The sequence below is a fragment of the Chiloscyllium plagiosum genome, chromosome 4, assembly GCF_004010195.1.
Source record: "Chiloscyllium plagiosum isolate BGI_BamShark_2017 chromosome 4, ASM401019v2, whole genome shotgun sequence".
Classification (NCBI taxonomy): Eukaryota; Metazoa; Chordata; class Chondrichthyes; order Orectolobiformes; family Hemiscylliidae; genus Chiloscyllium; species Chiloscyllium plagiosum.
The window spans coordinates 98,754,654-98,767,652 of record NC_057713.1 but is presented as its reverse complement, the minus strand read 5'-3'; the positions used below and the strand labels follow the sequence as shown (position 1 = coordinate 98,767,652).

At 43.6% G+C, this 12,999-nt stretch overlaps 1 protein-coding gene across 3 annotated transcripts in view; it reads right to left on the bottom strand.

Moving 5' to 3' along the window:
• Positions 1-12,999, bottom strand: part of gask1a (golgi associated kinase 1A) — a 56,748-nt gene that overhangs the window by 12,356 nt on the left and 31,393 nt on the right. The window lies entirely within an intron of this gene.

The following is a 12,999-nucleotide window of genomic DNA, read 5'->3' as shown; positions in this document are numbered from 1 at the left end:
AGGGCCAGCTCTTTAGCTCAGGTTTTTAGAAGCCTGCATGTAGAGGGAAAATTTAATGCAACTTTCCTAATATCATCAGTTACTGTGGAATCAACACAGAGGCCTCTAATTCTCTTGTATGCAAAGGACTGGAGTGCACAGATGTGAATTAAAGCTAGAATTTTTCCGTAACCTAACTAATGTTAGTAGGATTTTAAAAATTCATTCATGAGATGTGGGCATCACTGGCTGGGCTGGCCCATCCCTAGTCGCCCCTGAGAAGGTGATGGGGAAATGCCTTCTTGAATTACTGCAGCCCACTCATAGTGCCATTACAGAGGGAGTGCCAGGATTTTGACCCAGTGACAGGGTATGGAAGGTGGGTGGGTTGGAGGGCACTTTCAAGTGGTACTGTTGCCTGTATCTGCTCAAACTCATTACCATTGTTTGTTAACACTCTGGCAATAATTGGATTACACTTATGGAACTGATAACAATCCTGCGACAGAAGTAGACCATTCAACCCCCTGCGTTATATAATACAATAAGATCATGGATAATCTTTATTGCAACTTCATTTACCTGCCTTGGCTCCATATCACATTAAACTCCTGGCTAGTAAAAAGTATTGATCTCAGATCCACTAATTTTGTAAGAAAAATTTCCACCGCTCAGCTTCTGTTGTGTAAGAAAATATTTCCTAACTTGTCTCCTCAACAGACTGGTTCTGATTTCAAATTTATGTCCCTTCATCCTAGATCCCTGCAAAACAGGGAAAATCTTCTCTGCAGATGTCCTGACAGGTGCACGTGCTGAAATTACCCAGAAAATGTAACTCAAATTAGCCAGCATGACTGAACTGAGAACCACACCCAAACCCCTTCATCACTCACACATCAATCCAAATCCCTCATCAACTCCCTTGGCCCAAACCGACTACAAACTCATACTGACCTAACCCCATCTGACCTCACTGTCCACCCAACCCCACTTCTCACTCAACTCAATTGCCACCTTACCTGTCCTAACTACCCCTTCATCCAAGCTGACCACTCACTAACCAGATTACTTGACCCAACTTCCAACCAACCCATCCTAAATACCCATGACCCAACCATCCCCTGACCAACTACCCGCTCAACCCAACTGCCCACTCTCCGAGCCACCCCCTCACTCACTGAACAGAATATTACCCTTCCAGGACAAGACTGTTCTCTACCCACATTGGCACAATACCCAGGATGATGACGTTCAGTCATGGTCCAGATGTTATCACATCAAGATGCTTCAGTATGATGATCTGATAGCCTTCAAAATTGGAGCCCTCATGCAACACTGAAAGGGCCAATTAAAGAGCTTTGAAGTTCATTAAAAAAGCAATAGACTTGAATAAAGCTTACACTTGCAATAACATGGTGTGTAGATGTACAAAAAGTAGATGAAGAACTCAGTTTTCAATTATTTGTGTTTAATCAGGCAGATTGAAATACAGCAGCTGGAATCAGTGATCAACCACAGCAGATCAGGTCTGTAGGTGAGAGCAGTCCTGAGTTAAGGTTTTGTATTTGTTTACACTTTATGAGGATTTGACACCTGATGTGTTTTGTAAAGTGCTAACCCATCCGCACTGCAACCTGTGTATCTGCAGGAAAATGAAGATAGTGATCTCCATGTGAGATACAACCTCCGGTAAGGAGGAAGATGAGGAAGGAGAGAAGGAGAATGAGAAAGAGAGGAAGAAGGATAGAAGTTCAGGTGTAGGATCCACTTGAAGTTAAGGATGTCACTTGAACTGCTCAGGGTCAAAAGACTACAGAGGTAAAAATGGTGGGGCCTCAAAGGCATTGGGCAACCAACTAACTTACAGAGAATGATCTGTTTGCAAAGCCTGAGGCATTGTACTGTCAGAGACTGAGACTCTCCAGACCCACAGTTATATCTCTTTGTATCATTCTGTGGAAGGGCAGCCAGTTCCAGTGGCTCCAAATGGTGACCACGGCCCTGAGTTTATTTTCTAAGTGCAGTTTTTCAGGTTCAGGTGGGGTTACCCAGCCTGCAGCCCATCATTATAGTTAGGTTTTCACTGATGCAACGTTCCAATAATCTGTACAACAATTGAGTTTACATTGATCACATCTGCCATTCTGAAAGAACCAGCAAGTTCATTGCAAAGGCAGGCTTCCTGAGGATACTGGGTGCCTTCGACCACTCACATTTGCCATTAAGTCTCCAGCAGACCAGCCCTGTATATTCATCTACTGGATTAATTTCAATCTACAGTTTTTCAATTGATGTGTGGCCACCAGCAATGAATACCGCAAGTGTGTGTCCGATACCTTGGCAGCATTAACGATTCATACACATTGAGGACATCTCAGGTGCCAGGAATGTTCCATTGGTCTAATGCCATAGAGGGATGGCTGTTGGGGGACAAGTGCTATCCCTTGAAGAAATGGTTCCTAACATCTGTCAGGGTGCCTTGGATGGCAGTTAAATAAAGATACAATGATAACCATAGTACAACAAGGACAATCATTGCACGGACTGTAGATTTAGACAGGTTGGAGAGGTCAGAAGAGGCTCTGGAGCAGTATGCTACAACTAAAGAGTCCCAAATGATTCCTGTGTATTGCACTTTGTGCGGCCTGAGATAAAGAGTGTGCAAAATGCAACATTGAGTCTTCTAATGAAAATCTCCCCTAAGAACATGAATAGCCTACCACATGCAAGGTCAGTTTAAGAAACCTGGTCAGCAATGATGTGTTGGGCTGAAGAGTCTGTTTCCATGCTGTATAACATGACGCTAATTGTGCACAGAGCTCCCCACCCCATCACATTCAGCGGCAATTCAGAGGTGTTTGCACTCTTGCTGTGGATAATTTTGCAGAAACAGTCTTCTGGTTGTCTTCAGCTGTGAGGGCCCATTCAGGGAGGATGCTCATGCAACATTGCAGGAATTCTGCTTGTTGTCATAGCACTAGATAGTGATGTCTTAAAGCTGAATGGTGCAGGAATGGCTGGACCCCTCAAATCTGTCCTGAGAGGATGTCTAGGTGTCACCAGCTGCTCAATGAGGTCCTTTTGCACATCCCTGCCTTCCAGAGATGGATAAGGAGTAGTGGATGCTGTCCAGACACCAAGATGCCCTGTAATTCTGAGCGGACATCTCTGAAGTCCTTTCCACAGCATTCAAGCCCTCACATGCTTCTCACTGAACATCCAGCATCTGCCACCTTATGGACCATTCAATTGTGACAATCCTCCAACTGCCACAATCATGTTCCATTTCTCTCTCTGTCCAGTAGCTGCATGGGTGACTGTGAGGTGTCCTCACCAGCTTGTGCATCCCTCTGTGCCAAGTCATGAAACCCTGTTGAGATACCAGTATCTGTGCTGGTGCATGGTACAGAGAAAGAATGAGCTGCTGCATCCTCTGACTCTTCCTCTTTTATCTCCTCAGAGCTGGGGTATTCAATGGTCCACCTGAGTAGGAAACAGAAAGGTGGAGGATCATTCCAAACTCATGGAAATTGTGAATACCCAACATAGTGAAATAGCAGCATTAAAATTACAGCTAGATTCCTCTCTCAGATTATATATCCCAAAATATTTTACTTATACCAATAGTCTTATTAATAAACCATCACAACGCTCTAACCAAACCCCAATGCATTAGAACCCTAATATCACAAATGAAATAAGGGTTGCCTGTATGACTGTACATGTCACCTCTACATTGGGGAGACTGGACACTCTTTCACAGAGTGCTTCAGGGAACATCTCCAGGACACCCGCAACAACCAACCCCACCACCCCATGGCCAACATTTCAACTACCCCTCCCATTCTGCTGAGGATATGCAGGTCCTGGGCCTCCTCCACCGCCGCTCCCTCACCACCCGACGCCTGGAGGAAGAACGCCTCATCTTCCGTCTCGGAACACTTCAACTCCAGGGCATCAATGTGGACTTCACCAGTTTCATCATTTCCCCTCCCCCCCACCTTACCCCAGTTCCAACCTTCCAGCTCAGCAACGTCCTCATGACTTGTCCTACCTGCCAATCTTCCTTCCCACCTATCCGCTCCACCGTCCTCTCTGACCTATCATCTTCATCCCCACCTCCATTCACCTATTGTACTCTTTGCTACCTTCTCCCCAGCCCCACCCACCTCCCATTTATCTCTCCACCCTGAAGGCTCCCTGTCTCATTCCTGATGCAAGGCATTTGCCCAAAACGTTGATTTACCTTCTCCTCGGATGCTGCCTGACCTGCTGTGCTTTTTCAGCACCACTCTAATCTAGACTCTGATTTCCAGCATCTGCAGTCCTCACTTTTGCCTGTATGATTATAGTGGCTATCATGGACCCTCCCTTTGAGCCTGTTACCAAGCTGGTTCTGTCAGCAGCACTAAATGTGCCCTTGAAAGCTTCACCTTCCCATCACCTTCCTTCAGTCTCACCTTTGTCAATGAGGTGACTCCAATTATAAGAAGCAAGCTCAAGGACTAGCTCATTTATAGGTGTGAGAATGGCCAGTTCAGCCACTTTGCCTCCTGTCTGGCTCATCTACCATGGAAACTGTAGGCCTGGTAATCCTGCAATAAAGTGGCATAGTCCGATTAAAGAATCATAAGCACAAAACAGACCCTTCGGTCCAAGCAGCCCATGCCGACCATAATCCCAAATTAAACAAGTCCCATCTGCTCCTAGCATATATCCCTCCAAACCTTCATGTACTTATCCAAGTGTTTTTTAAATGTTGTAACTGTACTTCCATTGGCCACTTCCTCTAGAAGTTCATTCCACATACAAACCACTGTGTAAAAATATTACTCCCCATGTCTTTTTTTAACTCTTTCTCCTCTCATCTCAAATATATGCCCCCTAGTCTTGAACTCCCCCAGCCTAGGGAAATGAGACCTGTCATCCACCTTATCTGTATGCCTCATGACTTTATAAAACATTAAAAGGTCACCTCTCAACATCCTACACTCCAGTGAGAAAGGTCCCAGCCTATCCAGCTTCTCTTTATAACTCTACCCTCCATTCCCTGCAACATCCTGAATTTATTGAAGGGGCAGACCCAACTAATTGCAAACATAGTTGTTGGGATGTGCACTGCACTGCAGTCCATTCCCCTGGCTCTTTACACAGTGACACAGAATCAGGGAGTCAAGGAGAGTAGAATTCGGGCTCAAGTTCTGTATCCCTTGCTGGAAAAGAGGAAGGTACAAAAGGTCCTCATGGTGGAAGTTGAGCAGCTGGCAACACCAGGACACCCATGGAACATTGAAGTGACTGTGAGAGGACATTCATTCTTATCTTCCCATGGTCAGTCAGTTAAGAAACTAAGTCCAGGAGCTGTGCCAAATTAAGGCCAGCATGGGTATCAGCGAGGTTTGAAGTAAACTAAAAGGGCCTACAGCAATTCCAGCTGCCAGTCACATAGTGAGACAGAAGCACATTGCTAAGGCAGGCAGGAGTCTGTGAGAGTGCCTCAACATGGAGGAACTCTGCAGTATTGTGAAAAAAAATTAAAGATCACACAGGAAGAAGGAAGACCCTATCAACACCATCCACTGTCCCCCAGCTAGTCTATGAATGATCGCTGCGGGATGAGTCACCTCTGCTGCAATGTGCTACATCCTTCAGAGTTAGGAATACATTGGATAGGTTTAAGAAAGGTGGTAAGGAAAAGCCAGGGGACTATAAACCGGTAAGCCTGACATCAGTGGTGGGCAAACTGTTGGAGGAGATCCTGATGGACAGGATTTACATGTATTTGGAAAGGCAAGGACTGATTAGGGACGGTCAACATAGTTTTGAGGATGGGAAATATTTTCTCCTGAACTTGATTGTATTTTTTGAAGAAGAAACAAAGAGGATTGATGAGAGGATGTTCTTTGTTTGTTAAGACAGAGTGGTAGACGTGATCTATATGGACTTCAGTAAGGCGTTCAACAAGGTTCCTTTTGTAGATGGGTAAGCAAGGTTAGCTCACGTGGAATACAGGGAGAACTAAGTATTTGTATATAAAACTGGCTCGAAGGTAGAAGACAGAAGGTGGTGGTGGAGGGTTGTTTTTCAGACCGGAGGCCTGTGGAGTGCCACAGGGATTGGTACTGGGTCCATTGCTTTTTGTTATTTACATAAATGATTTGGATGTAAACATTGAAGGTCGGCCAGTTTACAGCATGAAGTGGATGACAGTAGCAAGAAACATCTCAGATTTCCATAGAGGTCATTATGGAAGACTGAAGTACTCTTGTTGGGTCTTGTTTCATGTGCTGCAAGACAGCATTAACATTTCTAAGCTATAGTGATATGCTGAAGTGTAGTTAACCCCAGGCAAACTGAAGCACTATTCATTAACAGGTGACAGGCTAAGTTTTACACAGGTACAATGTTGCGATTATCGCCAAAGAAATGTAGCACAGCTTGCTGAAATTCCACAATAATGCTGGAGATCTCAAACGCTCACACTCTACAACACTAACTCTTGCACTGTTCAGACAACTCGCTTCCAAAATAGCTTTCCCAACTGAAACTGAGTGCCTTTCTGTCTCTCAAATCTGTGATTCCATTCATTAAATTAGTTTTGGAAAAATAATCATGGACGTGACAATGTGGGACCTTTCCCCTCTGTTTCAAGGTTTTGAGGTGGGAGTGGGGTATGATGTGTATCCTCTCTTTGAGTTCAGTTATTTCATGAAATGTCTGACAGTAGATTGAAATTACGTGGGAATTACAAAGACTTTATGAAAGAAAAATAAGCTATTGCAGTGTCAATGTTATACACAAGTCTTCCACCCTACTTCACTTCAATAGAACCCTCTATTCATTGTTAAAAATCACACAACACCTGGTTATAGTCCAACAGGATTGTTTGGAAGCACTAGCTTTCGGAGCACCACTCCTTCATCAGGTGGTTGTGGGAGCGGTGCTCCGAAAACTAGTGTGCTTTCAAATAAACCTGTTGGACTATAACCTGGTGTGTGATTTTTAACGTTGTACACCCCAGTCCAACACCAGCATCTCCAAATCATGATTCTATTCATTGTTCCTCATGTGCTTATCAAGCTTCTCCTTACATGCATTGACACTAATTGGTTTAATCACCCCATATGGGCACAACATTGGCAAATAGAATTGTATGTGGATAAGTGTGATATGATGCTTTTAAAAAGAGGATTACCAAAGCAAAGAAGTTCATGATAAACTTTCAAAGTACAGAGGAGCAGCGGGACCTTGGCATACATGTGTGAGGGACAAGTTGATAAGGTGGTGAAGATGGCATATGCAATACTTGCCATCAGGAGAAAGTGAGGACTGCAGATGCTGGAGATCAGAGCTGAAAATATGTTGCTGGAAAAGCACAGCAGGTCAGGCAGCATCCAAGGAGCAGGACACACTTTCCTCATTCCTGAAGAAAGGCTCATGCCTGAAACATCGATTTTCCTGCTCCTTGGATGCTGCCTGACCTGCTGTGCTTTTCCAGCAACACATTTTCAGCTTTGTTTGTCAACACATTGAATATAAAAGCAGCAAGGTTATGATGGAATCATATATAACATTTGTTAGGCTATACTTTGGTTATTGTGTGCTGTTCTGAAAGCTACACTGCAGGAAGGATGTGATTGCATCAGAGAGAGTGCTGAAGAGGTTCACCAGGATGTTCCCTGGTCTGAAACATTTCAGCTATGAAGAGAGACTAGACAGGCTGGGTTGTTTTCCTTAGAGCAGAGATGGATGAAGGCACATCTGATTGAGGCAAACAAAGTTATATGGGGCATAGATGGGGTGGGTAGGAAGAAACATTTCTCTTAGTCAATAACCAGGGACCATAGGTTTAATGTAAAGAGGGGATTTATGGAAGAATTTTTCTGGAACTCACTGCCTGAGAGGGTGTTAGATGTGGGAACCATCACAGCATTGAAGAAGTACTTAAATGAATATGTGAAATGCCACAGCACACAAAGCTTTGGACCAAGTGCTGGAAAATGGGAATAGAGTAGATAGCTGCTACAGTCTGAAGGGCCTTGTTCCATGCTGTAAACATCTATGATCCAATAGTAGCAAGTAGCATTATTTGGGTAAATATGTTCTTCCTGAATTCCTACTGGATTAATTAGCGACTATATTAACTTCATAAGTCATAGAATTATAGAATCCCTGCAGTGCAGAAAGAGGCCATATGGACCATCAAGTCTATACCAACCCATCGACGAACATGCCACCCAAACTCATGGGGTTTTTCCCAATGCAAACTCATCTAACCTGCACATCCTTGAACACTGCAGTGCAATTTTTAGCACTGCCAATCCAACTAACCTGTCCATCTTTGGTTCTGTTCAAGTGGTAATATGATGAAACTAATAGATAATCTGAGCTCACATGCCAGCAGTAGAACAAGAGACAGTCCAGGCTGGCTCATTGGGCTCCTTGTGGTAAGGGTATGGACACCCAGGAACTCATGACCCAGTGGACAGTTCAGCATACAGAAGGTCTTTGCATATACAACCATCATTCATCTGATTAATGTAGCCAATTCAGACATTGTCGGACAATGTCAACAATGAGTGTGTGTGGATGAAATTAACAAACTTCAGACCCTTTGACTTGATGATTTGGTCCTGTCAAGAGATGCCAAGGATAAGCTTCAGACAGTGAAGGTAGGGATTGTTCAGCCATTTCTCCTGCCTAGCATATGTTTTGCTGAGGATATGTATGTCGTAAATTTTCAGATTGGTCTTCTCAGTCAGCTGCAGTTTTGGTAATGCATGTGTTGATTTCAGCATCATTAGATTGCTGGTGATGTAGAGGCTAGGTATGAGAAGCTATCAACAAGCTCCAGAATCACATTGTCAGTGTTGACAGATGTTGGTTTGGCAACATCCTGGACCATGACATTTATCTTCCCAAAGCTGATGGTCAACTAAACTCTTTACAGGCACATGTAAGTCTGTCTATCTGCTGCTGAAGGTGTATTGAGCAACTGTCTGATGAGGACTTGTGCAACTTTGTCTTGGAAGGTTGGACAAGCTTTTCTCAGTTCTAATGTTTAAGTAGCCCCTCTGTAGCTGAACTGAAGGTATGTTATAGCAGCAAAGAAAAAGATAAATCTAAGATGTTTGTATTAGAACATAACTCTCTTTGACCCCATATGGAAATCTCAAAGGGATCTGATATTGCCTCAATATAACTGACCTCAACTATTATGTTGTCATGGAAAGGCAAAATCGCACTGAGGAGCTTTTAATGGGCAGCTAAGTTTCTCCAACAGCTTAAAGAGACTGTCTCTGTCACATGATTGAATGGTTTGGTAAGATTGATAAAGGCAATATTGTCAGGAACACATAGCCCTTAATGAAGATGATAAGAAAAATGCTGGAAGAGATGTAAGTATTTGGGCAATTCCTGTGCTGAAGAGGATATACCATGTGATTTCTTGGAACAGAAAAGTTGAAAAAATAACGTGTTGTGGTTCACCTACTGTTTACAAAATGTCAGGTCATTTCGTGGAGTGAAGACAAACCAAGCTTTTAAGAGTGAATAGATTTGGCTTTTATGGCTTTAATTACTGAATACGCTGGTTGGAAGAAGTCCTGTGCTGAAGGTTGCCTAGCAACAGCCTCTAGATTGGAGTCAATGTTTTTTACTATACAGAACCGTATTAGTTGAAGAAAGTCTTCCAAGCTGGAAGGCAAAGCGCTATGTCTTCTAAAAAATTACAAAAAAAAAACCCCAAAGCAGAACCAGCTGCAATGATCCTTTTCTCTCCATCTCTCAGCAGAAATATTATAGAGACCTAATAAATTGAAATAGTTGGATTTCTAACTGAGTCTCATTTGGATTCAAATCTGATTTGAAAATCTTGTCAATTCTTTAGCTGCCAGCATTTCGATGTCGTCAACAGGAAATCAACTGGACTGTGAGAAGTCTTCCTATTTTTAACTTCTAAGTTTGGACTCTTGGTCCACCGTGGTATTTTGTCCTTTTTTGTTTTATTTTAAATCCGTATCATCTCTGCAAAGTTGTATTATCTTGTTTGCCATGTGTGTGTTTAGGATCGAGCAGATATCATTCAATTCTACACAGTAGCTTAGTTGTTAAGCAGTTTTACCATCTATTGTAAGACTTTTCTTTCTAATAAACAAATTATTTTTTGAGTTAATTGCAGAAAGTCAGCAGGTATGTCTTTTTCTCTGGACGGTAGTGCAAAAGAGAAATAACTGCCCACTTTGGTGAAGACATAAAAGATTTACGGTTTTGGTATGTTTTGTGAAGCAGCTGGCCTTGTTACCAGTGCTTGCCTCCTATTAGAATTGTAACAATATATTGTGGTCTCCTTTGTTTATGGTCTCCTTTGTTCATGGCATTACACTTGCAGCTGCCAGACTAAGAAGATCATATCAATTGTAGATTGTCCTGGCCTGAAACCATACAGGGATTCAGATTAGATGCAGTCTGCCAGGATCTGCAGGTATGTAAGGGCAGTATAAGCAAGTACAATTTCCTCAATGCTGGGTAGAAAGTTGTCTTAATAATCATTGCAGTCACAGTAGTCATTCTTGTTCTTGTATTGGGTCACACTCTTTGCATCATACATATCCTGAGGTACAGGCAGAGGTAAAGGTGATTATGCAGAAGGCTGGTTTCCCTTGTTTGATAAAATCAAGTGGTGTAGCATCAGCACCTGGAGCTTTGCATATGGCAAGTGAGTCAGGAGCTTTGCTAAAATCCTCCTTCAATATCAAAGACCGAAAGCAGGATCCCTGTGGTGTCTAGTGTATCCTCGATGAGAGTACTCTCCTTCAAGTACAATTCAAGGTAATCTCAGAGGGCCATTTAGAATGCTATATCAATTTTCAGCTTTTAAATTCCATGTCAATCATTAATGTTCTGCACGTTTTACAGATTAGCTGCAAGACACCTATCAATCCCATACACATGGTCCTGATATTCCAGTTTGCCAATTGAGGAGTTGGCCTCTCTTTTACAAGTTTCAGTTGTTTGCCTGTGTTCCATCCAATCGCAGAACAGATACTCAAAGCTCCAAGCTCCCACTGAAGCAGGTGGTTCGTGGTATTTCAGCACCTTACCTGTTGGGGAAGCCAAACCTGAGTTGGATGCTGGATGACACCATAGTCCCTCAGCCACAGCACTTATCCCCTACGTCAAATGGGTTGAGCTTATCACCGTAACTGTGTCTCCTATGTTGTGTTAACACTCTACAATGAAACTCAGGCACCCTTTTCAGGATGCAAAATTTGTGCAGATTCTAGGATGACTATACGTTACAAGTCCCCCACTCAATGTCCGTTTCTCAGTCCAAAGGAATGGAAAGCCTACATTTGACAGTCCTGTTTTGTAGGAGTTACTGGAAAGGGATATGCCTGTTTTTTGAGGCTTGGTTGGGGTTTGTATTATGATTAGTTCCAGGCTCGGCTCACCACTTTATTACAGATTCAAATGGGACACATAAAGGAGGGACGAACTGGTTCATTAATCACTCAACCCTTTGGTTGGTCACAATAAGGTTAATCTAAAAATAATCCCTTCCCTTTTAGAAATCTTTCTCTGAGGCCAATGAATTGATGTTTTAACAGGAGCCAATATAGCCAGGCTTACTTGTGTAAACAAAAGAGTGAGTTCATTAGTTACCAAACATAAGAAATAATAACAACTCACATATGGACAGATTAGAAATGAGAGCTGAATCCAAAAAAAGATGAATGTTAAATTAATCTTTGAGCTCTATGAAGAATAGTTAATGAGATGTTGTAGCTTTAACATTGAGTGGTAATGGTAGCACTAATATTGATAAGTGAGTAGTTGGTTTTCAGGTCCGTGGCTTTGTAGGACAGCTGAAAGGCTTTTGACTGTGGTTTTGCTGCTTTACAGCTTCTACAGCATAGACAGACAGATTTCCTTTCTTTTTACTTACAGTGTGGGGATGACTAGAGGTTTTCTTACTTGTGACCCTCTTAACATATACCTTCATCCACCAGTAAACACAAATCATGTTTGAAACTGGCTTTAACCTCTGTAGTTTCTCACCCAAATCACTCTCTTTTCTCCTATCATGTTCACCATCAGAGACAACTCCTTTTGAGGTCTGTCACTTTGAAGTTTTCTGGACATCCAAAGGATATGACATATGAGGGACTTCCTTTAGGCAAAAAGTTATCAACACAGATTTTCTGGACTGTCACTGATGTTTATTGCACAGAATTTTACATATGCGGTCATTTTTTTGTTTTAGATCCTGTCATGATTGGAACGAGGTTGGCCAGGTGGATGTCAGTGAGTAGGAGTTCCCTGATTGGGGCGATTAACCTGGGCCACTAAGGGAGTCCTGGCTGACAGATACAAATAGGAGTCCACCGGGCGGTGGGGATCCCCAGTGGAGGGCTCTCTACGCGGGAGTCCTCCCCCTTTCTCTTGGGGATCTGGGGTGGAGGGTGCTGCACGCAGCAGTCCCCTGCAACCGCAGATTGCGGTGGTTCACGGACTCCCAGCCCAACTGCTTGTTCTGTGGCGCTGTGGAGTCCGTGGACCATGTATATATTGGGTGTGGGCGTTTGCACTCCATTTTTGATTTCCTTAAAAACCTTCTCCTCTGTTTTTGGCTGCACTTCAGTCCCACGCTCCTGATCTTTGGGCACCCGGTACGGAGGAAGGAGGGCAGGTCTGAAGACCTCCTCGTGGGTCTGATCCTGGGCCTGGCCAAACTGGCCATCAACAGGTCCAGGCAGCGGGCCGTGGAGGGGGTCGTTAGGGCCGACTGCCTACCCCTCTTCCGCGGTTACGTTAGAGCCCGGGTGTCCTTGGAGAAGGAGCACGCGGTGCCCACCAACACCCTGGAGTTGTTCAGGGAGAGGTGGGCGCCGCAGGGAGTGGAGTGCATCATTTCTCCCTCCAACTCTATTTTGATTTAGTCCCTACCCTCCCCTTCACTGTTTTGATCACACAGCACTCCCCTTTGATGTGAAGGGCAGTGTTTATCACTGGCCACCC